The sequence below is a fragment of the Hyperolius riggenbachi genome, chromosome 5 (genome assembly GCF_040937935.1).
Source record: "Hyperolius riggenbachi isolate aHypRig1 chromosome 5, aHypRig1.pri, whole genome shotgun sequence".
NCBI lineage: Eukaryota > Metazoa > Chordata > Amphibia > Anura > Hyperoliidae > Hyperolius > Hyperolius riggenbachi.
Window position 1 is genome coordinate 163,501,299 of NC_090650.1, and position 27,709 is coordinate 163,529,007.

At 43.9% G+C, this 27,709-nt stretch overlaps 1 long non-coding RNA gene across 2 annotated transcripts in view; it reads left to right on the top strand.

Moving 5' to 3' along the window:
* Positions 1–4,322: 4,322 nt before the first annotated feature.
* Positions 4,323–27,709, top strand: part of LOC137517539 (uncharacterized) — a 129,038-nt gene continuing 105,651 nt past the window's right edge. For both annotated transcript variants that reach the window (XR_011020562.1, XR_011020561.1), the window contains exon 1: positions 4,323–4,360. This is a non-coding gene — a long non-coding RNA (uncharacterized lncRNA). The remainder of the gene's footprint in view (positions 4,361–27,709) is intronic.

A 27,709-nucleotide genomic window follows, 5' to 3' on the forward strand; every position in this document is an offset into this window, starting at 1 on the left:
AAGGCCCTCTCCGCGGCGAAATTCCCCCCCTCCCTCTCCTACCTGGCCCCCCGGTGATCCGGGCTGCACAGGACGCTATCCGTCCTGTGCAGCCAGTGACAGGACGTCCCCTGTCACATGGCGTCGATCCCCGGCCGCTGATTGGTCGAGGATCGCCGATCTGCCTTACGGCGCTGCTGCGCAGCAGCGCTGTACAATGTAAACAAAGCGGATTATTTTCGCTTGTGTATACATTTAGCCTGCGAGCCACTAACAGCGGACCGCAGGCTATTCATGGAGCCCCCCGCCGTGAATTGACAGGAAGCAGCCGCTCGCGGCTGCTTCCTGATTAATTAGCCTGCAGCCGGCCGGCGACGCAGAACTGCGTCGCTGGTCCTGCAGCTGCCACTTTGCCGACGCGCGGTATGAGTGCGCGTTCGGCAAGTGGTTAAGCTGCAATTGTTGCAGTGGGATACTTAAGGGCAACTTCATCAGCCATCCGTCAAGTCCCCGCATCACCCAGTCCCATGCGCGCCTCCAGGACTTCTCAAGAGCCGCTCCAACACTATGGAACTCCCTACCGTCACCCATTAGGGCAGCCCCCTCCTTCAGCACCTTCAAGAAGGCCCTCAAAACTCACCTTTTTACTCTGGCCTACCACCCCTCACAATTGCTCTAAACCCTAAACGGAACTTTGGTCCCTACCTTCATGTCTCTACCTCTCCTTCTAGATTGTAAGCCTTTGGGCAGGGTCCTCCTCCTTTTGTGTCCTACCTGATCATGTACCTCCATTATTGTAAACCCATGCTATGCATTTGAGTGAACCTAACTTGCCTAATCTCCATGCTCCCATCCAGTGACTGACTAAGCATTACCTTGTACTCATACTGTGCTGTGTGATCTGGTTTTCTTGTATTCCTGTATTGTCATATTGCTGTATGTCACCCCTAAATATTGTCTGTAACCTAAATTAATATCCATCGCTGTTCAATATGTTGGTGCTTTTATAAATATAATGAAAAATAATAATAATAATAAAATGTACGTCAGGGGGAGGTTTTTCTGCTTGAGTCCGTATGTGATGTATGGGCTCAAGTTGCCCCTGTGGTCTTGTATATATTGGCAAGACTGGATGCCCGGTGAAACAGCAAATTCAGGCACATAAGAGAAGTATAACCAATCTGGAGGATGGCAAAAAGGTGTATGAAACGCCTGTGTTGCGCCACTTTGTTGCGAAGCAGCACACAGTAGCGCAATTAACCTCCCTGGCGTTCTATTAAAGATCGCCAGGGGGCAGCGCAGCGCTATTTTTTAATATTATTATTATTATTATTATTTTTTTTTTTTCCCAATCATGTAGCTAGCCTAGCGCTAGCTACATGATGCCCCCCCTCCCTTCTGCATCCCTCCCACCCCTCCCATCGCCGCCGGCGCTGTAAGCCATAAGGAAATCCCGTTTTGAAACGGGATTTCCTTTAGGGCTTCCCCCGTCGCCATGGCGACGTACGTCGTGACGTCATCGACGTTGGTGACGTAACAGGGAGACCCGATCCACCCCTCAGCGCTGCCTGGCACTGATTGGCCAGGCAGCGCACGGGGTCTCGCCTGGGGGGCCCTGCATCGCGGCGGATCGGCGGCGGGCGGCGGCGATCAGGTGAGACACGCAGCAAGCAAAGTGCTTGCTGCGTGTTTAAAAAAAAAATTATTTTAATCGGCCCAGCGGGGCCTGAGCGGCGACCTCCGGCGGTAATGGACGTCCATACCGCTAAGGAGGTTAAGATGGCATTCAATTTCCCCAGGATTTCCGTGCAAAAAGTGTTTCAATTAATTATCAATAATTTTCAACCATTTTTTTTTTTTTATATTGAATTTAATACAGGTTATTGAATTAAAAAAAAAAGTTTTTTCTGCAAGATGTTGACGACACTGTGTGACCCTGGTATCATTAACGGGGGACATGTGATCGCCGAGGGAGAAGCAAAATCCGCCAAGGGACATGGAAGCAGACACTGGGGAAGCTATCAGAGGTACGCGACGAAGGATCAACACGCCAATGGTGAGTATAAGACTCGGATGTATAGGTAGCAAGATGTGCAGCCATGTATAGTAAGCCAGATGTGCAGCCAGATATATAGTGAGCCAGGTGTGCAGCCAGATCTATAGTGAGCCAGATGCCCCCCTCCCCCCCCCCCGTCTAAGCCCGTTGAGTAAATAGATGTACTCACCCGAGGGCTTTCTCCAGCGACTGCTGCGGCGCACACCCTCCTCCATCTCCGAAGTCTCGTTCTCTGTACATTTACTTCACAAGACTTGGTGACATTAGCAATGGCAAATCGAATTGAATCGAATCCCGATCGGACATGTCGGATTTAATCGGATCATAAATAGAATCGTAATCGAATCGTATAAAGAATCATATCGTGTAGATTGGGCTTGAAGCCTCATCTACACGCGTAGGTGAGGCTCCGATGTTACTTATCACTCGAGCCGCTGATACGGCTAGATTGATAAGATCCGACAGGTCAGATCTTGCTACCGCCGATTCCCTGCTCGTTCCCCGCAAGGGGACAATGGCAGGGAATCGAGCAGAAGATAAGCGGCGCGGGGACGAGCGCATATCAAATCCGGCGCGGGCGAGCGGGGACGCGGAAGAGGTGATCCGCCGGCTAATCGAGACGCTGGATCGGAGCCTCATCTACGAGTGTAGATGAGGCTTAAAGCTACAATAGCTTCCCCCCCCCCCCCTCCTCTTCTCGAATCTGCCCATAATCTTCTGATGTATGGCTACCTTAAGAAGTTCACCACGCAATGAATATCTAAATAGAGCTGCCCGCCCCCAGCATAGTGTTCCAAGCAGGACACAGGGCAGAGCGCTTCTAATCTTGTTGCTTGCTGTGCAGAGCAGTCGCCCATCAGTGACTCGACTCTTAGCACTGCATATGTAACATCTGAATGAGGGAGGGCTGGTGCACACCAAGAGTGCTTCTGAGCGTCTTTCAAATCTCCAGTGATTTGAAAAGCGCTTGGCTAATGTTACCGTATGAGGATGTTCCAACAGCAGAGTTTTGATTTTTTTTCAATATTGCTAACACGCTGCATGTAGCATTTTTTGGAGCGATTCATAAAAAAAAACACTCTGAAAATCACTTCACAAAATTGCATTCCCAAATTGCTAGTGATTGCTATTGCGATTTTGCCGTGCACTAGCCCAGATAGAGGAGTGGAGAGAGACTGAGAATAGCCTGAGATGGAGCAGAGAGCTTATCTGTATTGTAGTCCCACATCAGACAGGCTACTTGCCTGTAATAGGACTCCTGTCCCTGCCAGTCTCACTCAAGTCAGAAAGCAGCCCTCCTGGAGTCTAGGGACTGTCAACAACTTTTCAGCCTGTTTAACACCGTATCCACACATGCAGTTATTATAACAATGGGGAGAGACCAGACATATTTTTTCCTATGGACCCTCCAGGCAAGCTCATGCTGTGCATATTTACCAGTTTGCCCACCCTCTAATTGCTCTGTAATTGTGATTTTATCAGCTAGCCTAGTGCTTCATATTGTTATACATAAACACACCTGAAAACACCAGGCACTGGACCAGCCCTAAATCACTTTTCCCTTTGATCTCCCTGCAGCCCACAGACACTTCCTTTTCATCTCCCCCAGAGCATACCACCTGGCCAGAGTTAAAGTACCATTGATGGTATGCGTACCATGGGTCGAAAAGCACTGCTTTAAGGCTGCTTACACACCAAGACGTTACAGGCGCACGTTAGTGCGCCTGTAACGCTCCCCCCAACGCACAGCAATGTAACACAAGTGGGCTGTTCACACAGCCCACGTTGCGTTACATGTAACGCTGCACGTTCTGTGCAAAGTGCAGCATGCTACGGCGTTGGAGCGGCTATAGCCGCGTTAGACTGTTTGCACATGCGCAGTGGGGGGCGGAGAGGAGGCGGGGAGAGCCAGCTACAGTAGCCGCGCACATGGCTACTTAATATTCACTGCACTGGCGGGCGCTGATTGGCCGGCGGGACCACGTGATGCGGAGTGTCTCGCTCCGCATCACGTGGTCCCGCTGGCCAATCAGCGCCACTCTGGGAGACATTATAGGACTCGAGCCGCCTAACGCGGCTCACTCTACCGTCGGCTCTTGCAGCACCATACGTTGTGTTAGGTGCACGTTATGCGACCTTAACGTGGCACCTAATGCAACGTCTTGGTGTGCAAGAAGCCTAAAAGCTCTTATTAACCATATAAGTGATTTTTTTTAGCTTATTTTATTGTTTTTTTCTATGTCCGTACATAAAATGTATTTGCTAATATGCTGAAATATTTATTTGTAGGAGTCAACACCTGAAGAATTCACTGAAGATTCTGAGGTAATTGTGGTATAAAGCGCTAATTGTATTCATTCAGTGGTCCTTTTAATCTTCAAAATAGTTTTTATTAAGAAAATCGACAATGTGTCAAAAAACAAAACAGTGTGATACCTTTTCCTTCTGGGTAGCATTACACACCAATAACAGAGCTGTAGATATACTGGTACCGGTATTTGTCCTGAATATCACAACATTTAAATGATGTCCCTAGTACAATGTATGGCGCCAATATATTATTTGGAAATAAAGGTGTATGTTTTTCTGTTTTGGGTTTTATTTTTGTGTGTCCCGTCATTTGCAAGCCCTTATATACCAAAATAACAGTAATATTCCTTCCTGACATATATATTTAAAAAAAAAAACTGAGTCCCTAAAGCAACTATTTGTGGAAATTTAGTTTTACTATTCTTATTTTTAAAAATGTATACTTGGTTACTGGAGTGGGTGGGTAGGGGGCTTTGGAAGGGATTCATTTTATGATTTATTTTACTGAAGGTGTGTGGTGTCTGCAATTTAAGGTTTTGCCACTAGATGGTGCCTGATTTACCAGGAAGTTTTTTTTCCCGGATCGTCACTCGGACAGCACCCCTGGATGAGACTTGTCTCCCTCCCCACCGTGGACAGGAATTGCAAAAGAAGAATTTGCATAAGCGACAGGCAGCCTGCTATATAAGCTACTTACTTGCTGCTATACTTCAGTATAGTTTCCTGTCCCAGACGGAGCGGAGGGAGAGGTCTCCAGGGTGCCATCCGTGTCAGTCGGCAGGGGCAGCGTGTAGCAGGACTCCCGAGAGAGCTGTGCAGGGAACAGCGGGGAGTCCTGCAGCGTATGGGAGGCTTCTCCAGTGAAGGCAGCAGTATTATGCGTGCAGGCGCCCGCATGAAGGTCACTTCCGGTTCACCCGCAAGTAGTCACGCGCTGGCGTCCCGCGTGATCTGAGGTCTGCAGAGCGGCAGGGGCCGCGGCGGTGAGAGGCGAATCAGCCAAACAGCTGATTCTAATTAAGATGCCTGACTAATTAAGCGGCAGGGGCCGCGGCGGTGAGATGTGGTCAGTCTGGAGGCTGATTAATCAAGGTATGTGAGGCTGATTAACATAATTTATGCGACAGGGGCAGCATTAAGTGTTTTCAGCTGGGTCTGCTTATGAGTATTTAAGCTAGAGGTGAGTCCATGATTCAGATGTTGCTGGCAATCATGGAGGACGCTTCAGGTTCAGCTCCTTTGCAGTCTTAAGTCTGGCCAAGACCCTTCTCTGGCAAGTAGATGTGGTACCTGAAATACTCCTGCTTGTTTGATATATACTATGAAAACCTCTAGTAATATTTGTTCCTTGTTTGTGTTTTTTTATAGCCTAAAAAACATGACAAGTCGGACAAATCTGATAAAAATGAAAAGTCTGAAAGATCTGACAAGGCTGCTGCTCAAACCAGTCAGCATGGTTCAAGCAGGTCTGAGAAGAAATGTGCAATTTGTAACAGTCTATCTTCATCTTCCTCTAAAAAGCTGTGTCAGAACTATACAGAAAAGGTGGTTAAAGACTAGTCACCCGTCATATTTAAAGATTTAATGGACTGGATGAGGTCAGAGATGTCCTCGGCAATAACGGAGATTAAGGAAGCCATTGCTTCAAATTCTATGGTTCCTTCTGATGTCTCAGGAACTAGTGGAGATATGGACACCGTGCCTGCAGTTACTATTCCAGCATCTCCTATATTGGATTTATCTCAGCCTGGGCCCTCCAGTTCTAAGCGTAGAAGAGAAAGTGAGGTGGAGGATTCAGAATTATCTGAGGGGGAAATTTCTGAATTGGATCAGCCATCAGATGGGGAAGTCTCTAATACTGATAGATCAAAATTTGCTTTCTCTACTGATTTAATGAAGGACTTATTAGGGGCTATGTATGATACAATGGGTATCAAGACAGAGAAAAAATCCTTGACACCTTTGGATGAGATGTACAGAAATTTGGCAGAACCCCAGCCTCAGTTTATCCCAGTCCATTCCATCTTAAAGGGTATAATTAAGAAGGAATGGGATAACCCTGAGAAACGGGCCTTCTGGCCTAGATCCTTGTCCAATCGTTACCTTTTTTCTCCAGAGGATCAGGGGTTTGCAGTCCTCCGCCTAGGTTGGACCCATCTTTTTCAAAGGTGTCAAAGAAAACGGACTTATTATTTGAGGATTTTGGTAGCCTGAAGGATCCAATCGACAAAAAATGGACAATCTTTTGCGTAGAGCATGGGAATCTTCTTCCTTGACATTCAAGCCCGCTGTAGCTTCAACAGCGGTGAGTAGATCATTGAAGACATGGTTGTTAGAAATGCAGAATAAGATCGCTACCGGTGTTCCCCGAGAAGAAATTCTTAATGACTTTCCTAAAGTTTTAAATGCCTCTAATTATATTATAGATGCTTCAGATGACACTGTAAAACTTACGGCCAGAACAACTGCTTTAGTTAACTCAGCCAGAAGAGGTATATGGGTTAAAACTTGTAATGGTGACAATTCCTCAAAATCAAAACTGTGTGGTATTCCATGTAAAGGGGGGCTGCTTTTTAGATCAAAGTTAGATGATACACTAGATAGGACATCAGAAAGAAAAACTTTCCAGAAAAGCAAAGACCATTCCAGTATAAGCGGCTATTTCGTCCCCCTAACAGATCCGAGCAAGACTCCAAATCCTCCAAGGGTAAACGTTGTGCCCCATATAGACCGCAGAAGTCAAAACCCAACTTCAATCCTGCCAAGAGGCAGGATAAGCAATGACGCCAGGATCCCAGTGGGGGGGAGAGTTGCAAACTTTTTAGAAGTATGGCAGCCTCAGTTCACAAATCAGTGGTTGCTAAAGATTGTTTCAGAGGGGTACAGGATCGAGTTCAGTCATCTTCCTCCTCTAAGGTTTTGCATTACTCCACAACCCCAAGATCAAAGAAAGTGTCTGGCATTGCAGAACGAGGTCCTTTCTCTACAGGAGAAGGGGGTAATAAGATATGTACCAAGATGCTAGAGAGGAAAAGGGTTCTATTCCCAGGTGTTTCTGGTAAAAAAAGCCACAAGGAACTTACCGGTTTATCTTAAACCTGAAAAAGTTAAATCTGAATGTAAAATACAGAAAATTCAGGATGGACAATATAAAATCTGTGATTCATCTCTTGCAGAGAAACGATTTTCTTGCCTCCATAGATCTCAAGGATGCATATCTTCACTGGCCCATCCATCCGTCATCTCAACAGTATCTAAGATTTGCAGTCCACATGAAGGAAGAGGTGAGACATTTTCAGTTTATTGCTCTTCCTTTTGGACTTTCCTATGCTCCATGGCTATTTACCAAGGTGATGTCCGAGGTTCTAGCTGAGCTTAGACTGATGAGAATTAATATTCTCGGATATTTAGATGATTTTTTGATTTGGGGCCCTTCAGCTGAAGTGGTAAGGTTACAGACATTATCGACATTAGAATATCTCCAGCAGTTGGGTTGGCTTATTAATTGGGAGAAATGTTCCCTTGTTCCATCCCAGGTCATAGAGTTTCTAGGTTTTAACATTGATACTAGGAAGGAGAAGATCTTCTTGCTTGGTAGAAAGATTACTGCTATCCTAAACGCTGTTTTTTCCTTTCAGAACGCAAGAACGATATCACTGAGAAAAGCAATGGCAGTACTCGGACTCCTAACAGCCTCATTTTCCGCAGTACAGTGGGGACAATTCCACGCAATAGTACTACAGTTGTGGATACTCAGATCATGGAACAGGAGCCTCACAGTATTAGACAGGAGGATCCCTATTCCTCACAGCATAAAGGTGTCTCTACTATGGTGGCAGGATCAGGTTCACCTTTCAACAGGTCGTTTGTGGAATTACCCGGAACAAAGGATAATCACAACAGATGCCAGTTTATGGGGTTGGGGAGCACATTTGGATGCTCTTCTGGCCCTGGGACAGTGGTCTGTACAGATCAGCTCAAGGTCATCAAACAGCAGAGAACTAGAAGCGGTATGGAGGGCACTACTACACTTCAAGGATCAAATCAGAGGATCGCATGTGACGATATAGACCGACAACAGGGCAGTTGTGGCATTCTTAAACAGACAGGGAGGCACGAGAAGTCAGATGCTATGGAAGCAAACATCAAAGATTATGTTTTGGTCAGAAAGCAATATCGAGTCATTACAAGCACGTCACCTAAAGGGAACATCGAACCAGGTGGCGGATTATCTAAGCAGGGAGAGGCTGGACCAGAACGAGTGGTCGCTCAATCAGAAAGTCTTTCAGATGATAATTTCGCAGTGGGGATGCCCAGAACTGGATCTATTCGCCAGGAGGAAGAACTCAAAATGTCGGAAATTTTGTGCCCTATACCAGGAGGATTCACCTTGGGCAGTGGATGCGTTCACAATCAGTTGGGAGGGTATGATGATGTATGCTTTTTCTCCAATTCCATTACTTTCAAGAGTATTGAAGAAGGTCATTCAGGACAAGGCAAGACTCATATTGATTGCTCCAATGTGGCCCAAACGTCCGTGGTTCACATTACTTCAGTCTCTAGCGATATCAGAACCAATAATCCTTCCATCAGAATACAGGACCTGTTATCCCAGGGCCCAGTGTTGCATCCAGATCTGAGTCTACTTCACCTATCAGCCTGGAACCTGAGTGGGAAATACTAAAGTCCAAGGGTTTCTCGGATAATCTGGCAGAGACGTTACTCAATAGTAGAAAAAAGGTGACTCGGGGAATCTACCAGAAGGCGTGGAGAGTCTTTAAGGACTGGTGTGCAACCAGATCTTTCAACAATAGGTCTCTCAGATCGGTTTTGGAGTTTTTACAGTGTGGCTATAGGAAGGGCCTCAGTGTTAGGGCTGATACCTGAACCTTCAGAGTACTAAGTCTTTTTCTGGAAAGAAAGTTAGCACAAGAAGATTATATAATCCGTTTTTTTCAGGCACTGAGAAGGCTAAAACCATCTATACGATCAAGAGTACCTGCTTGGGATCTTAATACAGTCTTACAGGGTCTATGTGAGTCTCCATTTGAGCCTTTATCTCAGGTCTCTGACAAATTTCTAACATTAAAAACCATTTTCCTTCTAGCCATTACTACGGCAAGAAGGATAGAAGAGCTACAAGCATTATCCATAAAGGAACCATACTGTGTTATTTCAGAAGATAGAGTAAAATTACGCCCGGAGGCAGCATTTCTTCTTAAAGTGGTTTCTTTATTCCACAGGAACCAAGAAATTTATATCCCGTAATTTTGTGAAAATCCCACAAATGATAAAGAGAAGAGACTACATTCTCTAGACGTAAGAAGATGTCTATTACATTATTTAGAAAGGACTAACTCTTGGAGAAAGTCAGACGCAATTTTTGTCCTTTTTGCAGGCAAGTCAAGAGGAAATCAGGCTTCTAAGACAACCTTAGCACACTGGATCAAACAGGCAATTGTATCAGCATACCAGGTGCAAGGGAAGACGTTAACTTCTTCTGTCAGGGCTCATTCTACAAGAGGTATCTCTACGTCATGGGCAGAGAGGGCAGGGGCCTCTATTGATCAGATATGCAGAGCTGCAACATGGTCGAGTCATAACACTTTTGTGAAACATTGACTCAATGTATCTGCAGGCGCAGATATATCCTTTGGAAGGAAGGTTCTGCAAGCAGTGGTCCTGCCCTAGGCCTGATCTCTAGTATATCGTCTCATCCAGGGGTGCTGTCCGAGTGACGATCCGGGAAAGACAACTTTACTTACGGTAACGTCTTTTCCGGTAGTCAGGAGAACAGCACCCCTACAACCCGCCCTTTTTGGGTGGAGTATCAGAAGTTTGTATAAGCATTATTAGTGTCCGTATTATCTTTTATATTAACTGAAGTATAGCAGCAAGTAAGTAGCTTATATAGCAGGCTGCCTGTCGCTTATGCAAATTCTTCTTTTGCAGTTCCTGTGCACGGTGGGGAGGGAGACAAGTCTCATCCAGGGGTGCTGTCCTCCTGACTACCGGAAAAGACGTTACCTTCAGTAAAGTTGTCTTTTTTTTCCCTCCACTTTTTTCTTTTCATCTTATGAATGGACATGGCCCTCGGTCGTGGTCATGGTCATTCATTACAGGCACTGCGATTTGGTTCAGGGAAGCTTTGCATCCCTTCCCCATCCGCTGACACCGAAGTACTGCCGGGTACGAGTGGCGGTTGCATGCGTGCGCACCTGCTGCTTAAACACTGGACCCGTATACACCTCTAGTTAGACTTAATAGGATACGTCCAGGCATTTAAAAAAAAATAAAATTCCACTTAACTGGGGCTTCCTCCAGCCCCTGGCAGCCGTCCTGTGCCCTCGCCACAGCTCTGGTGGCTCCCAGTGTTCTCCACTGTAGAAGCCTTCCTCGCCAGGTTTTTAAAATGCCTGGACGTATCCTTTAAATGGGAACTGACGTCAGAGTTATATGGTGGCTGCCATATTTATCTCCTTTTAAACACCAGTTGCCTGGCTGTCCTGCTGATCTATTTGGCTATAATAGTTGCTGAATCACACCAGAAACAAGCATGCAGCTATTCTTGTCAGATCTGACAATGTCAGAAACACCTGATCTGCTGCATGCTTGTTCAGGGGCTATGGCTAAAAGTATTAGAGGCAGAGGCTCAGCAGGACAGCCAGGCATCTGGTATTGCTTAAAAGGAAATAAATATGGCAGCCACATACTTCTCGCTTCAGTTGTCCTTTAAGCGGTGCCTATGTGGATGACTATTGTCCAGATAGGCTGAAGCGGTTAAAGGGAATAAGTACAAAAAAGGGAAAAAATAATTTTTTAGTATTCAGCCATTATACCGTATATACTCTAGTATAAGCCAACCCCCCAGCTTTTACCTTAAAAATTGTGGGAAAATGATAGATTCGTGTATAAACCGGGGATAGGAAATGCATGGTGCACTGGTGACTTTTAGAGTGGACCTGAACTCTTGCAGTGGACAGAAGGAAAACGGGGAAATGCCTCCACCTCATATGTCAGCTGACTGACAGGGCAGAGCAGCTAATTAGTAAATACAGGATGTTAACAATATGTCTGCTTCCATGAAAGCAGGAAGTGAAAGCACTGCAGATGTATTGCAGAAATTGTATTAGCTATAAACAAAGAAATATTTTTTCTTTAAAGGTTTTGCTTATCTTTTAGAGCTGAGATGAAGTTCTGTGTTCATAGTCAAAATAGAAAGCTACTACACAAATTGTAAATTAAGGGGTTTGCTAGAGCTCAGGAATACACAGGCGCCAGGGAAAAGTCATATCTGCTTTGGAGCAAGTTAGGTATACATTTTCTGATTAGAAATGTTAAGTCCCCTCGAGCACCCCCACCCACCACAGGAAGAATGGAGCTGGATTGAAAGCAGCTGTCCCAACCAAGCAGAGCAGCACATATTGTGAGCAGCTTGCAGCATGTAGTGTGTTGAGGTGAGGCTGCATTTCTTTCACCTGCTGGCTGCTGCCCGAGCATAGATCAGCATGAACTGTGCTTCTCCCACATTTTCTCCACTGCCCTCTCACGCCAATTTCCCCTGCTGTCAGTGGATCGGATCTCCAGAAACTTGCTACACGGCAAGGAGTCCTTCCTAACCTAATAGCTATAACGCCCTCTAGTGGCGCCTATGTGGCACTGCAAGAGTCATAGCAATGCGACTAGGGAGAACAGCAGAGGACTCCTTGCTGCGTACAGAGTTTCCGGAGCTCCGATCCTCTGAGAGCGGGGAAATTGGCGTGAGAGGGCAGCGGAGAACCGGCGGGAGAAGCACAGTACATGTCAAAAGATGCCCGGGCAGCAGCCAGCAGGTGAGAGCACTGCAGCCTCACCTCAAACTACATGCTGCTCACACTCGCAATACATGCTGCTCTGCTCGGTCGGGATGGCGGCTTACAATCCATCTCCACTGTTCTTGCGGCGGGTGGGGGTGCTCGCGGGGGTTGTATTTTAGTTACTGGAGTATGACTCGAGTATAAACCGAGACCCCCACTTTTGGGACACTTTTTTTTTTTTGGGGCCCAAAAACTCTGTTTATACTCGAGCAGTTTTAAAATAAAATGTGCTTTGATACATAAAACCCACCCATTTTATTTGCCTATTTGTCCCAGTTATTACAACGTAGTACAACCTAGTACAATATATGACAATATTTTATCTGGAAATAAAGGTGTATTTTTTTCAGTTTTTTGTGATTTATTTTTTTATTTTTTTAATACTATAATCCATAATTACGAGCCTTTATTTGCAGAATTAACCGTGATCTACCTACATAACATACATATTATTTTTTTTTGTAAATGGTGTCATTTTTTTATTTTTTGGTACAAGTGATGTTACTAAGAGATACTATACAAGACTTAATTTATCAGCATTAGCATTGGTTTATTAAAGACAGGTCCTGTTTGACTAACATGCTCAGCTTTTATGAGGCAGTGAACGCTAATGTGGATATTGGGAATGCTGTAGATGTGATATGCTTGGACTTCGCAAAGGCCTTCGACATTGTTCCCCACAAAAGTCTGGTGCAGAAGTTGAGGATGCAAGGACTGGGGAAGAGTCTGTGTGCATGGATAGGGAACTGGCTAATGGACAGCAAACAAAGAGTTGTGGTCAATTGATCATATTCAAAATGGGTGACTGTTAGCAGTGGAGTTCCACAGGGGTCTGTACTGGGTCCAGTGCTCTTCAATTTATTTATTAATTACCCAGTAGATGCAGTAGTGAGCAATGTTGCTATTTTTGCAGATGATACAAAATTGTGCAGAATCATCCTCTCAGGAAGATAGTGTCATATTGCAACAGGATCTGGATAGGATGGCTATATGGGCACATAAATGGCAGATGAAATTCAATGTTGAAATGTAAAGTCGTGCATTTTGGTCGTACCAATGGTCTAGCAACATACAAAATAAATGGGATACAGATCGGGACATCAAACTTGGAGAAGGACTTAGGAGTACTCATCAACAAGTTTAATAATCTTAATCAATGCCAAGCCGCTGCAGCTAAAGCTAATAAAATTTTGGTTGCATTTAAAGGGAAATAAATACTCGATATACTAACGTTTAACTCTCTAGTAAGGCCACATGTGGAATCTGGAATTTAGTTGTGGGCACCATATTATGGGAAAGATATTGCAGTTTTAGAGCATGCGCAGAGACGAGTAACTAAATTGATAAGAGGGATGGAAGGTCTCACTTACCAAGAAAGGTTAGATAAACTGGGTTTATTTAGTCTAGAGAAAAGACGCCTTAGAGGGGATCTAATTACCATGTATAAATACATTAGAGGGCCATATAAAGCTTGGCGGATGAGCTTTTCGTCCCTAGGCCTTCACAAAGGACTAGAGGACCTGATTTGCACATGGAGAAAAAAAGTCATTCGGGAAGGCATTTTTTCCCTTTTGGGGCTAATTGGACCATGACTTGTAAGGGTTTTTCGCATTCCTCTGGATTTGTAATAACAGCGCAGGAGATTTGGGCACAGCCGGCGCCACTATAGACCATAATAGGAATTACGGCTATAGCTGCACACAGTGAGTAACTTCGGCGCCGTCAGAAGACTGAGCTGAAGTTACTTTTAAAACACTGTAATTCGGCCTCCAGCAATAGCTGGAAGCCGAATGACATTATTCCCCACTATCCACGTGGACCTAGAGCGGGAATAGTATTTAACGCCGCCGGGAACTTGTGCAGCATCAGGGTAAGGCTCATTTTACACTTAATCCGCTGCATTGGGCATGCGTTTGCCTTAGTGCGCGTTAGTGTGCGTCCCCCCCCCTTCCAAATATAAAACCTATCCCCACATGCTGGCAACCGCGGTGGGAGAAAGGAGGATCGTGGAGTACCGGTGCAGAACAGGACGGCTGCAAGGGGCTGGCAGAAGCATCAGGTAAGTGAAACTCTGTTTTTAGCGACTCTTCAGTTCTACTTTAAGCACATAGATATTCTGATTGCAATGCTACTTTTCAGATAAGAAATATGTGCAAGGAATAAGCACCTGGATATTCAGCTAGCAAGTTTTCTTTTTAGATAATAAACAAGGTGGCTGTGGCTAGTGTGGTGGTTAAGGACTCTGCCTCTGACACAGGTGACCGGGGTTTAAACCTTGGCTCTTCCTGCTCAGTAAGCCTGCATCTATTCATAAAGGAGTCCTTGGGCTAGACTCCCTAACACTGCCTACTGAGCGTGCCCTAGGGGCTGCAGCTCAGGCGCCTTGAGTCTGCCAGGACAAAAGCGTAATATGAATGTTTAAAGTGGAGCAGAGATAAACTTTTCCTCATTGCATAATTGTGTTCCTTTCATAAAGCTTATCGGACATTCCTCAAGCCAAATATATTTTTTTTGTTTCAATACTTTTATTCCCTATAAACTAAACAAGCCATGCCCACAGCTTCTCCAGAGAGCCTTGGCACCATCAGCCTTAGTGGCAAGGGCTTATGGGAGCTCAGTCAGGGCAGGAGGAGGAGGTTACTAGCCAGAGATTTCAGAGGCACGGGAGGAGGGAGTAGGAGAGGGGAGTGGGAGATACAGATCAGCTTGCATGTGTGCAGTGTTCTCCCCAGGGCTTATTAGGTGGGCGGGCCGCCCGGCTGATTCGGAAACCCCACCTCACCCGCCTGTTGTCATGTGCTTGCCTGGGGCTTCTAAAATCTACGCTGTAAATCTTATTAAACAGGAGCGTCTGTTGCCTGCTTTCAATCAGCGCCAGCCTCGCACAATAGCAAAGGCTGACACTGTACACTGCAGGAGCGCTCCTCTGCCTGTCACCTCAAGTGTTTTGTAGAGATAGGGATTGGCCGGGACTCCTGCTCACATTTTTATTGGTTAATGACGGCGCGCCTCTTGTCAATGAGAAGAGAGAGGCAGCCAAGCACGCACGCACATCCCTGGGCATTAGCAGCAGCCTGCAGGAGAGAGATGAAAACAAAACACCAAGAGCCCCAATAGTGTAATATGTACTGGTAAATGGTTACTAGATAGAGTAAATATTAATACTCACAAACCAGGGTTACCATTAGGCAACCACTGTAAAGGCAGGTGGGGAGATTTTCCTGACCCCATTCAGGAATAAGAAGTCGCTCTCTGTAGATGATAAAAAGGGGGTTCAACCCTCCACCTAGGGTGGACTCAATATTATTCAGGAGAACAGAGGTGCCAAAAGGATAAAAGGAAGCTAAATGAGCTTAAAAACCAAATACTTGGTAAATAGAGGAGGTAATGGTGGACTTACCTCCTCCAAGTAGACACACAACGACTGTAGTAAAGACAGTCAATATATTTTATTTATGAACTCCAAATATGCAACGCGTTTCGCAGGTTTGATCCCGCTTCATCAGGCAATAGCATATGTGGTCAGTAGAAGAGCCAGGCACCTCTGTGAGGTGTTGAGAGCCATGTGGGTCCAGCAGTCCGGGACAGCCGCAGAGCTGCTAATTTATTCACTCATCCCCCCCCCCCCCCCCCCCAAGACTGCAGGTAAACATTCCAGAGAATGAAAAAGGCAGCTGCAGGTCTAATCCAGCTGGGGGGAGAGCAGGAGAAGTGATGCCACCTCAGACCTCTGCATGTTTATTTTTTTTTTTTACTTTGTTCGGGGGGCAGAGGAGACAGCCATGCACAGCAAGTTCAGTGACAGTCTCTAAGGCAGCGTTCTGAGCACTTGTCTCCGGCTGTGTCTCCCGCTGGCCCCAGCTTTTATCAGTCTAAAGTGCTCCCCTGGGGAAACTTAGTGGAGCTGAACTCTTGCACAGGACAGAAGGAAAACCGAGAAATGCACCCTGTATTTAGAGAGTTTAGCCTGTCCAATCTGATAAAGCACTGAATGTTAAAAATAAGTGTGCTTCCAAGAAAGCAGGAAGTAGAAACAATGCAGATTTATATCAGCTGTAATAAATACATGCCTTTCTTTAAAGGACAACTGAAGTGAAAGGGATATGGAAGGTGCCATATTTATTTACTTATAAGCAATTCCAGTAGTCTGACTGTCCTGCTGATCCTCTGCCTCTAATATTTTTAGCCATAGACCCTGAACAAGCATGCAGCATATCAGATGTTTCTGACAGTATTGTCACATCTGACAAGATTACCTGCATGCTTGTTTCTGGTGTTATTTAGACACTACTGCAGCCAAATAGATCAACAGAGCTGCCAGGCAACTGGTATTGTTTAAGAAGAAATAAATAGGGCGGCCTCCATATTCTTCTCACTACAGTTGTCCTTTTAAAGGTTATTCTGCTGTAGTGTATCTTTTAGAGCAGAGAGGAAGCATTGTGTGTACCTAGCATCAGGGAGAGAGATTGTTTCAGATTAAGGTGCTCAGGTCCCTTTTTAAGCAGGCCTGAACACAGAACTTCCTCTCTGAACAGAAAATCAGATCCGACATATTGAAAATTGTCAATCTGACAGTAAATCTGTCAGAAAATAGCATTGTGTATACTTAGCAGGTACATCGGCTTGCCTCCTCCTCCTTCTTTTTATACTGTAAGCAGAGTTGCACTGGCCTTGCATTACCCCCTCGCACTTCACCCGGCTACTTTTTAATGCCACCCGGCTGGAAAAAAATTCTGGGGAGAACACTGTATATGTATGTATATATATATATATATATATATATATATATATATATATATATATATATATATATATATATATATGTGTATACATATGTATATGCGTGTATATATATATATATATATATATATATATATATATATATATATGTATATATGTATATATATATATATATGCATATATATGTACAGTATATATTATGTGTCTCTCTCTCTCTCTCTCTCTCTCTCTCTCTCTCACATTGCAAACAGCAGCACCTTTCAGCAATGCAAAATTGTCACATACATGGTATGAATAAATTATGATCAGACCAGGAAAATCTTAATGCAAATCTACTATCATCCCCACCCAACCAATCATAAAAAATCAAGTCAAACAAGGAAGAAAGAGTTAGTTTAAGAGAGACCAGCAAATATCCTATTTTATATTAAAGAAAAATCTGGTAGCCCAGGTGTATCTAGCCAGCCCTCCCAAATCGTCTCAAATTTATGCGGAGCGCCTCTATGCAGATAAACCAGTTTCTCCAGTTTAAGATATCAGTTTACTTGCTTAACCCACTGGTTCTTCGAAGGAGGAGTTGGGTCTTTCTACATTACCAATTTTAAATAAGTTTCCTTGCTTGAAACAGCAATTGCAGAATCTTTAGACGCATATGCTCCTTCACAGCCAAACCAGAGGATAAGCCCAAAATACAGAGCTGGAACGTTCTATTAATTTTTTGTTTAGAAACCATATCAATAGTATCCAAGACGTCTCTCCAATACCTATGCAGTTTTGGACAGCGTCAGAACATATGTACCAAATCCCCATGATCCCTAGAACATCTCGAACAAATAGAATACTCTCTACGGTTCATGCCATTAAGCCTCTTAGGGGTAAGTAGGTTTCTGTACAAAATATTTAGTTGCGACATTTTTTGGGAAGCATTAGTGGAGATCAAGGGTACATTTTGCAATATATCAACCCACTCCTCCTCAGAAAGATCCCCAAAATCTTGCACCCATTTATTATAACATCCGAGAGGGTATTTCTTCAAAAAAGACCTAGCAACATAGAATAACAGAAATAAATCCGCTACGTAAATGGTATTGATAAATGAGGTTAAAAATCGGCAACGGATTTAAGCCCAAAGAGGTCATAGAGCTTTGTTTCTTAATTGCGTGCGCCAGTTGTATATATTGGTATTGCAATAATGCTGTAGAAGGCTTCTGTAGTAGAGTAAGTATTTCAGAGAGCGGGTTTAGTATTCCTTCCGTCACTATTTGGTTCATTGAAGAAATTCCCTCTCCAGCCCATTTTTTAGGAAAGATTAAATCTGACAGTTCAGAGAAATGAGCACCAGCATTGAGTGGAGTAGAGTTAGTTATTCCCTCAATGTCTTGCATGAGTCTTACCCTATTCCAGACTTTCTGCATCAACAAAAGAGTAGGGAACCTTCCCCCTTTGGAACCGCAGACCCCAGCCTCCAAAGCAGCATATATTGAATCAAAGCCCATGACGTAATTTAACAATAGCTTGCTGGAATCTAACAATTCCTCTGAGGCCCATCCCACCAAGTGTTGCAGTTGTGAGGCTAAATAATAGACCCAGGGATTAGGAACCGCCAAGCCACCTTCCTCTTTTGAATGTTTAAGAAATTGGAGTTTTATTTTAACTCTACCCTGCGCCCAGATGAAATCCCTTAAGATCTTGTCTATTGTTTTAGTTTCAAAAACATTTTATTACGTTTTTTTATGAAAATATAACAGCGTTTAAATAAACCCTTAGCAAAGGGCATATCAATCAGTTAAAAACATAAGACATTAACAGACAGAAGTATGCAAGACATATTTTAACAGTATAGTAGTTATTATTAATATGGAATATTCGTCGTCCCTAGAAGGAGAGGGCACAGAAGCGTAGGCCCAGTGATGTCGAGGCAGATAGCCAAGGTTGCCATGTTCTGGTAAATGGCAGGGTGGAATCATTGACTATGGCCAACAATCTTTCATAGATTCTTATTTCTGTGATTATAAGATCAGTAAGTTCAAGTGAGAGGGTAGGTTTTAGCCATTGTCTGACAATGTGCCGTCGAGCTGCCTTTGCAATATGTTGCGCCAGTCTGTGTTGTGGAAATTTCCATTTCTGTGGCTTGTTACCTAGGGGATTGTTATCTGATGAAGGCGTGGAACGCCGAAACTCATAATACCGCCACCAGCACACGTATACTCCTTGGTGGGGAATCCAGGGTCAGTTTTCACCAGATCCACTCTACTCCGATGGCCATGGCAGTCTGAGGGTGTTCCCACCTAGGAAGGATCTCAAGGCTTTTAGCCTAACTACATGCTTTTACTCATCTTACATCTAGTAAGTGTATTTTAATTTGCGCAATTTGTTTTATTAAAGCGGTATTACACTATGGAGCGCTCTTTTTTTTTTTTCTCCACTTTTGTCTTTTAATCAAGCCTCTTAACAGCCGGGCTAATAAGGAGCAGCTAAAGTGTGATCGCCAACAGCAACCCTTGAATACTGCCCTAGTAACGCAAGATTGCACGTCTTTTAATATATTTAGTTTGGTGGGATAAGCCTAATTTATTGGCTAGAGTGTCCGCACTTTGCCTAGTGAGATTAGTAAAGAGTACCTCTGATTTATTGATGTTTAAAGTGAGCCCAGAAAGTTTGCCAAATAGTTTAACCAGCTGGAGTAAGTTTGGGTTTGAGGTGTGAGGGGAAGAGAGAGTTAGTAATAAATCATCTGCGAATAGGTTTACTTTATACTCTGAACTTTTAAGTTTGATACCTTGTATGTCTGGAGAGGAGCGGATTTTATTGGCTAGGGGCTCAATTATTAAAGCAAAAATGGCGGGAGAAAGGGGGCATCCCTTTCTTGTTTCTCTTTGGATTGGGATAGGGACAGGTGTATTAGTAGGCAGCTTGAGATATGCGACTGGTTTAGAATATAGGCATTTAACTGCTTGTAGGAAAGGGCCAAAGATACCTGCTTTTTGTAGGGTTGAATGCATAAAGGTCCAGTCAATGGTGTCGAAAGCTTTTTCCATGTCTAGGGATAACAGGGCAGTAGGGATTTTACGGGCTTTAATTATGTGGAGGAGATTAATTACTTTCCTAACGTTATCCGGGGCCTGCCGAAGTGGGATAAACCCAACTTGATCTCTGTGTGTAAGTGGTCCTATTAATTTATTTAGTCTAGCAACAAGTATGGCCGTGAGTAATTTATAGTCTAAATTTAAAAGGGAAATAGGTCTATAATTTTTTATATCCAAAGGCTCGCGCTTGGGGATGACTGCAATTGTTGATTGTAAGAATTCAGGGGCAGGGGTTTTGCTGTCTAGGATCGAGTTATAGATCCTTTTAAGGTAGGGTATCAGTACTTTCTTAATTTTTTTGTAGTATATAGCAGAAAAGCCATCTGGGCCGGACGCCTTGCCATTTTTTAATTTTTTAATAGCTAAAAATATTTCTAGGTCAGTGACTGGGGTATTGAGTGTTGAGGCTTTTTCAGGGATTAATACTAGTGTTTGTAAATTATGGTAAAATTGGGTAGAATTAGAGCCGGATTCGTCAGGAGTTTTAGCTTTATATAGTGATTTATAGTAATCAGCGAATTCATTGTGGATTTGTAGTGGGTCAGATGTGATGGCACCTGTTTTGGTTTTTATTTGGAGAATTTTGTTATTGGAATGTATTTTCTTGAGTTTCCTGGCTAGCCAGGTGTTTGGTTTATTGTACTGGACATAGGCTTTTGATTTGGTCCATCTAATTGCTTTCTCTGATAGGAGTATGTCTATCTGACTGAGTGTCCTGAATCTGTTTGTAGAGGTACCTGGAGGGAGAGGAAGAGTGGGCTCTTTGAAGTTGAGAGAGCTTATGCTCGAGATTAAGTTGCTTTATAGTTTTTGCTTTTTTCCTTTGAGATGCTAATTTAATAATTTGACCTCGTGTGGTGGGCTTATGTGCCAGCCAAAGTATGTCAGGTTTAATATGGTCAGTGTCATTGAGTTGGAAGTAGTTTATAAGCTGTTCCTCTATCTCCAGAACCACCTCGTTGTCAGTTAGGAGACTCTCATTCAGCCTCCATGGAGGGTGTGCAATGGGAGTTGTAAGGGAAGAGCATGCTGTCCAGACGATATCATGATCAGACCATGCACTGATAACATGCCTGGCAAAAGTTAAATTGGGTATTAATGTAGAGGATAGAAAGATTGCGTCAATCCTGGAATATGTATGGTGAGCAGCGGAGAAGAAAGTATAGTTGCGAGATAGGGGGTTGTGTTCCCTCCAGGTATCCACTAGGTGTGTTTCTTTTAGGGCTTTCATAAGGGCATTAGAGAGTTGACATTGTCTGGATGACGGGGGCTGTTGCGATCTATCCAGGGCTGGGTTTGGGGCAATGTTGAAGTCTCCTGCCCATATTATTGCATAGGCTGGGAAACTTTCTAAGTGTTTGAGAATCAGCTTGATTGGAGCCATAGGGGCTTCAGGTGGAGCATACAAGTTCACTATGCAAATGTTCTGGGACTGAATTGAGCCAGCTAAAATTATAAAGCAACCTTCTTCGTCAGCTATATATCGTTCTAAAACGAAAGGAAAGGAATTTTTCAGAAGTGTAATGACACTTCTATGTTTAGAATTAGCAGAGGAGGCAAAGTGTCGCTGGTACTGATTATGGAAATATTTAGGAGAGGAGGTTTTAGTAAAATGTGTTTCCTGTAGACATATTATGTAAGGGGAGCATTTTTGATAATCCAAGAAGGCTTTTCGGCGTTTAAAGGGAGAATTGAGGCCCTTAGTGTTATGTGAGATATTAACCACTTTACCCCCGCCCGTACGAATTTCTCCGTCCCTTTTTCCATCCTTTCACCCCCAGGGACGGAGAAATCCGTACTTTCCGCGCTCCCGCTCGCTCTAGCGCGCACTCCCGCTCGTAAACACGCCGCCGGCCGCTCGCCCGGAGATCAATGAACGGGAAAATCCATTCCCGTTCGTTGATCGGGAATGGATCCGCTGCTTCTCCGATAAGTAGCGCGATCATTGTGAAAAAAAAACTTTCCCAGCCTCCTAGTACTTCCTCCAAGCGTCCGGAAGGACGCTTGGAGGTCGCATTAAACAAAAAGTTACTGTTGCCATCTTGTGGCCAAATAGTAAAACTACACCCTAAAGCATTTTTCACATACAAATACATTACTTATACACAAAAAATTAACTCATTACCTCCCACACTTCCCATTTTATTTTATTTTTGTAATTAAAAAAAAATTACAAAATTTACAATTAAAAAAAATACATAAATAGTTACCTTAGGGACTGAACTTTTTTTTAAATATTTATGTCAGGAGGGTACAACACTGTTACTTTATAAACTACGGGCTTGTAATTAGGGATGGACGCAAAACTGAAAAAAATGCACCTTTATTTCCAAATAAAATATTGGCGCCAAACATTGTGATAGGGACATAATTTAAACGGTTTTATAACCGGGACAAATGGGCAAATACATTTCATGGGTTTTAATTACAGTAGCATGCATTATTTAAAAACTATAATGGCCGAAAACAGAAAAATAATGAATTTTTTCCCACATTTTTCCTATTTTCTCATTAAAACATATTTAGAATAAAATAATTCTTGGCATAATGTCCCACCTAAAGAAAGCCTAATTGCTGGCAGAAAAAAAAAGATATAGTTCATTTAATTGTGATAAGTAATGATAAAGTTATAGACGAATGAATGGAAGGAGCGCTGAAAGGTGAAAATTGCTCTGGTGCTAAAGGGGTAAAACCCCTCAGTGGTGAAGTGGTTAAGTTGAGCCATGACAAGCTAGAGAGATGAGCTGTTGGGTATATTGATCAGTCACCGGGCGACACTGTGCCTCCTCCCCCACCAGGGACATCCATATAAACATATTCATGTTGTCTTACAATAAACATATATAACTTAACGGTAACCTAGGCCAACGTGGCCTGTCAACTTGTAGAGTAAAATTAGTACAGAAGTTTGAGGACAAAAACCTCATAGCAATGAAGAGGGCTGAAAGCAATATTATACCGCCATCAGCTCTGTTCATTAACGTAGGGACAGCACTTAACATATGTCTCAGCCGTCACCATCATTCCACTGATAAACTATTAAACATTATAGTTTTGACTAAAAAACAGTCCTGCAGCACCATCTAGTGGTCTGTCAAAAAGGTCCACAAAACTGGGTGTTAGACATTCGAAAAACACCACAAGGGGAAAGAAAAAGGGAGATACTGCAAATTACCCTCGTGCTGTGCGATAGGGAAAGAAAAACAAAGTTTATGAGATCCCTTAGGTGGTGTCTCAGATAAACAAAAAAGGTAATGTTCCATGGGGCAGGTTAAAGCATAATATGGGACGCGGGTATAGAGAGTTATGGTAAAGCTGCAGTACTCACGCCACCCAGTTTATGTAGAGGAGAGCAGGCCCCATTAAGGTAGATTTGAAGCTGTGAGGCATCTTCGGTGTAAGTTCGATGTTGCACAGGAGTAGATGCCGACCTATTGGGACCTAGCACCATATCTTATCGGTCAAGGGTAAAGGGAGATCACACATCTTGCGAAAGACGTTGGCGATTTCTCCTGTATGACCATACTCTCGTCGGGCGCTAAGGTCTTTGCGGGAGTCGAGTAGGTGGCATAGGTTCCATTTGGATGCCCGCTGCCTCAAGTTGTCTCCGGCCCTCCTCAAGGGTTCGGCATGTGTAGACGGTGCCATTGTGTGTAAATGACAGGGAGAACGGGAACTCCCGTCTGTATTTCACCCAGGCTTTTTGTAGTGACTGAGTCACCGGTCGCAGATTTCTTCGGTGCTGGATAGTTGTAGGCGCCAGATCGGCATATAGCTGAACAGTGACTGGCATTCCTGGGAGAGCTGTGAGGTTCCGGGCAGCTTCTAGAACCATATCTCGGACTTCTTCATACTGGAACTTAAGAACGACAACACGAGGTAAGTCCGGGTTACGCATTTTAGCTAAGGCCCTGTGGATCTGGACCATGCGGAAGGAGGCCTTGTCGACTTGCGGTTGGAGCGAGCTAAATAGATTCAGGGCGACCGGCTTTAGGTCGGTAAAAGTTTCTGGGAGGCCTCTGATGCGGAGGTTTGCTCGTCTGCTCTGGTTTTCGGCGTCTTCTAATTTTAGTTCCAGTAGCTCGATCTTCTCTGCTTGTTGATCAATCTGTGTTTTATCAGCTTCCTGTGCGTCCGCTATATCGTCGACTTGTTTTTCTTTCTCATCTACGCGGCTTCCCAGCTTTTTTTATCTGGGTGGTAATGTCCCTGACCGCTTCTCTCAGCTCGAGTCGAAAGACTCGCTGTATATGGGTGATAAGGTCCTCATGTAGCGGTGGGAGCTGAGGGGTCAGGTCCATATCTGGGTTGAGAATGATTGTCCAGCGAGGAGGGACTGCGCGGTGGAGTCTGCGTTCGGCCATCTTGTTTTTGTTGTGCCGGGCGGTGGCCGGAGGAGAAGTTTTCGTAGCGGGAGTAGAAGTTGAGATTTTCTGTCCGTTGGTCTCCTTTCCCTGGCATGTTTAGAGACGTGGCGCTAGAAAGTAGGGCTGCAGGTTCAGCTTAGATGGCAAATTTTTGCGAAGATGATCAGCCGAGAAGCGGAGCTGCTAAGGATCACATGTAGCCGTGCATGCGCCCCCCCCCCTTGTCTATTGTTTTGAATAATTTGAGGTGAAGCCATATTGGAGCATTATGTAAAGAGTATAGTAACTGAGACATAGTAACTACCAAATACTGATAGAATGAACATGACATTCACTAGAGAAGCATTAGTATCTTGTAAAAATAGTAGGGTATCATCGGCATAAAGGGCAATCTTCTTCAATGGGACCAAATTTAAAACCACAAACTAAATCACTAGACCTAATTAATTCAACTAAAGGCTCTATGGCTATTGCAAAAAGCAGACGAAATAAAGGGCAACCCTGCCTAGTACCCCTTCCTAGTCTAAAGCTAGGAGATATTAGATCAATGACACGAAGGCGAGCTCCTGGAGCGTTATAAAAAATCTTTATCAAATTACAAACAATTGGCCCAAACTGCATTGCCTCAAGAACTGCGAACAGATACTTCCACTCGACACTATCAAAGGCTTTAGCGATGTCTAAAGATAAAACAGCCTGATCACCCATATTATCAGCTAGCAGTTGCATGTTTAGATAAACCCATCTGATATTAATAGCAGTAGACTTAGCGGGAATAAAACCTGATTGATCAGATTTTATAATAGTCGAGATTATCTTGGCCAAACGATTCGCCAAGATTTTTGAAACAATCTTGATATCTACTGTTAAAAGGGAAATAAGCCTATAAGAATCAGCCTTTGTGGTGTCCTTACCAGGTTTTGGGATCAAGATGATGACTGCTTCAGTCATTGATGGAGGTAATGATTTAGTTTCAAATATTTCATTAAAAACCTTCAGCAGCTGAGTGAGAAGATACTCAGAGTATCTTTTATGTACCTCGATCGGTAAGCCATCTCCTCCCGGAGCATTATTACACGTGATCGAAGCTACCACGATATCCAGCTTATCTAACATTATAGGGGCGTCAAGCATAGTTCCATCTTCATCACTAATTTTTAGCAAGGGTAAGTTATTTAGGTACCCAGTGAGCTCATCCTCCTCATAATTTGCCCTAGAGGTATACATATCTATATAGAATGCCTATCTAAATATTGATCTAAATACATGTTATAGTCTCCAATCCATAACATTGGAATGTGCATTTTATCGTGAACTAACTCGACAAATGGCTGTAAGCTGGAAGGTGAGGGGGGGGGGGGTATATAGAGGGCAACTACAACGCATTCTATCTGATTAAATTATCCATGAATTATAACATATCGACCATCAATGTCAAGGTGTGATGCTACCAATTTGAACTGAATTTTAGCGTGAATAGGAATCGACACACCCCTAGAATAAGATGTATGGGTGGAGTGGAAAGCTGTCGGGGCCCACTTTTTTGAAAGCCATTTAACAGTTTGAGCAGTCAAATTAGTTTCTTGTAGGCAGAAGATAGCTGGACCTTTGTTTTTTCATTAAAGAAAGTATTGATTGCCGTTTAGAATGATCTGATAGCCCTCTCACATTCCAGCTCACTACCACAAAGTCTTCCATATTCCGGATCTAATGTACCTGAAAAGAAAACAGTCGGTGATCACAATGCTTCATACTTAAATAGGTGCTTCTGCAATTGACATGTAGAATTATTAATAAGAAATGTAATTTTTTTTTTTTTTTTTTTTATAAATTTTATTTGGATCATTTTTGGTGTTGTAGGTAAAAAAAAATGGATGTGGGTGTAGTTTTACTATTTGGCCACGAAATGGCCACCAGTCAAAAAGTCCTGGAAGCGTACGATCACACTTCCAGGAACATTAAGGATGGGAAACTTTTTTTTTTTTTTTAACTCAGAGAAACCGCAGCCTCTGATAAGAGGCTGTCGTTTTTTCTGCGGGGGGGCTTCGATCAATGAGTGGGAGCTATAATCCCATTCATTGATCGCTGGGCTATTGGTCGGCGGCGGGAGCGCGCTCGGCCGGCGGTAGTGCGCGCAGCCTATCTGTACGAGAATGTTTGTCCAGATAGGCTTAAGTGGTTAATCCCAGTCACCCAGTGATCAACTGCCAGGTTTGAGAACCCTGCCATTACCAGTGTAAGAATGGCTGCAGTTTACATTTTCCACTGAAAATGAATTGCTGAAATTTGATTGGCTGTTTAATGCTCTGCCAATTTTCCCTGAATTTCTTAACTGTCACAACGTGACCAACTGTACCAAGTTTGGGGACTCTGGCTTTATTAATGTGAGAATGGAAGCCTTTTACATTTTTTCCATTGTGTTGAATGCGCAAAATCTGTTTGTGATTCCGCCCAGGTGTGCAGCCCCCCTGCTTGAGACCCCCGGAACACATCTTCCCAGGTAGTAAATGATCTGTATACCAGGCCTAAACGATTTTAGGAAAAAATTAAATCAAACGATTTCTATCTGAAATTGCAATTTCAATTTATGATTAACTTCAAATCAAGCTTTGTTTCCCCTCTGTGCCCATCTGTCCTTTGTCTCTATTCATCTCCCATCTGTGTCTCTCTCTGTGTACCCTTTGTGTCTCTCTGTGTACCCTTTGTGTCTCTCTGTGTACCCTTTGTGTCTCTCTGTGTACCCTTTGTGTCTCTCTGTGTACCCTTTGTGTCTCTCTGTGCCCCCTTTGGGTCTCTCTGCCCCCTTTGTCTCTCTCTCCCTCTCTCTGTGCCCCCTCTGTGTCTCTGCCCCCCTTTGTCTCTTTGTGCCTCCTCTGTGCCCCTTCTGTGTGTCTCTGTCCCTCAATATGTGGCAGTGCTGGACATACCCTCCAGCATGAATCCGGAGATGCCAGTCTATTCACTTCGCCTCCTGCATGCACGGCGTACTTTGTCATGTGACATACATGAACCAAGAAGTATGCCATGCACAAGAGTGGCCAGACGGCAAGAAAGGATGGACAGCGCTGGACTCGTGCCGGAAGGTATGTCCAATGCTGCGGGAAGATTGAAGCTGCTCCACAAACTTCCCTATGCGGAATTTACACCTTGGTGATCGCAATTTTGGTTTAAATTCGATTTATCGTTCAGGCCTACTGTATACCAAGTTTCGTTGAAATCGGTCAAGATGTTTTTTAGTGACACACACACACACTCACACTCTTTCCCTCTCACACACACTCGCATTCTCTCTCACACACACTCACACCTTCTCTC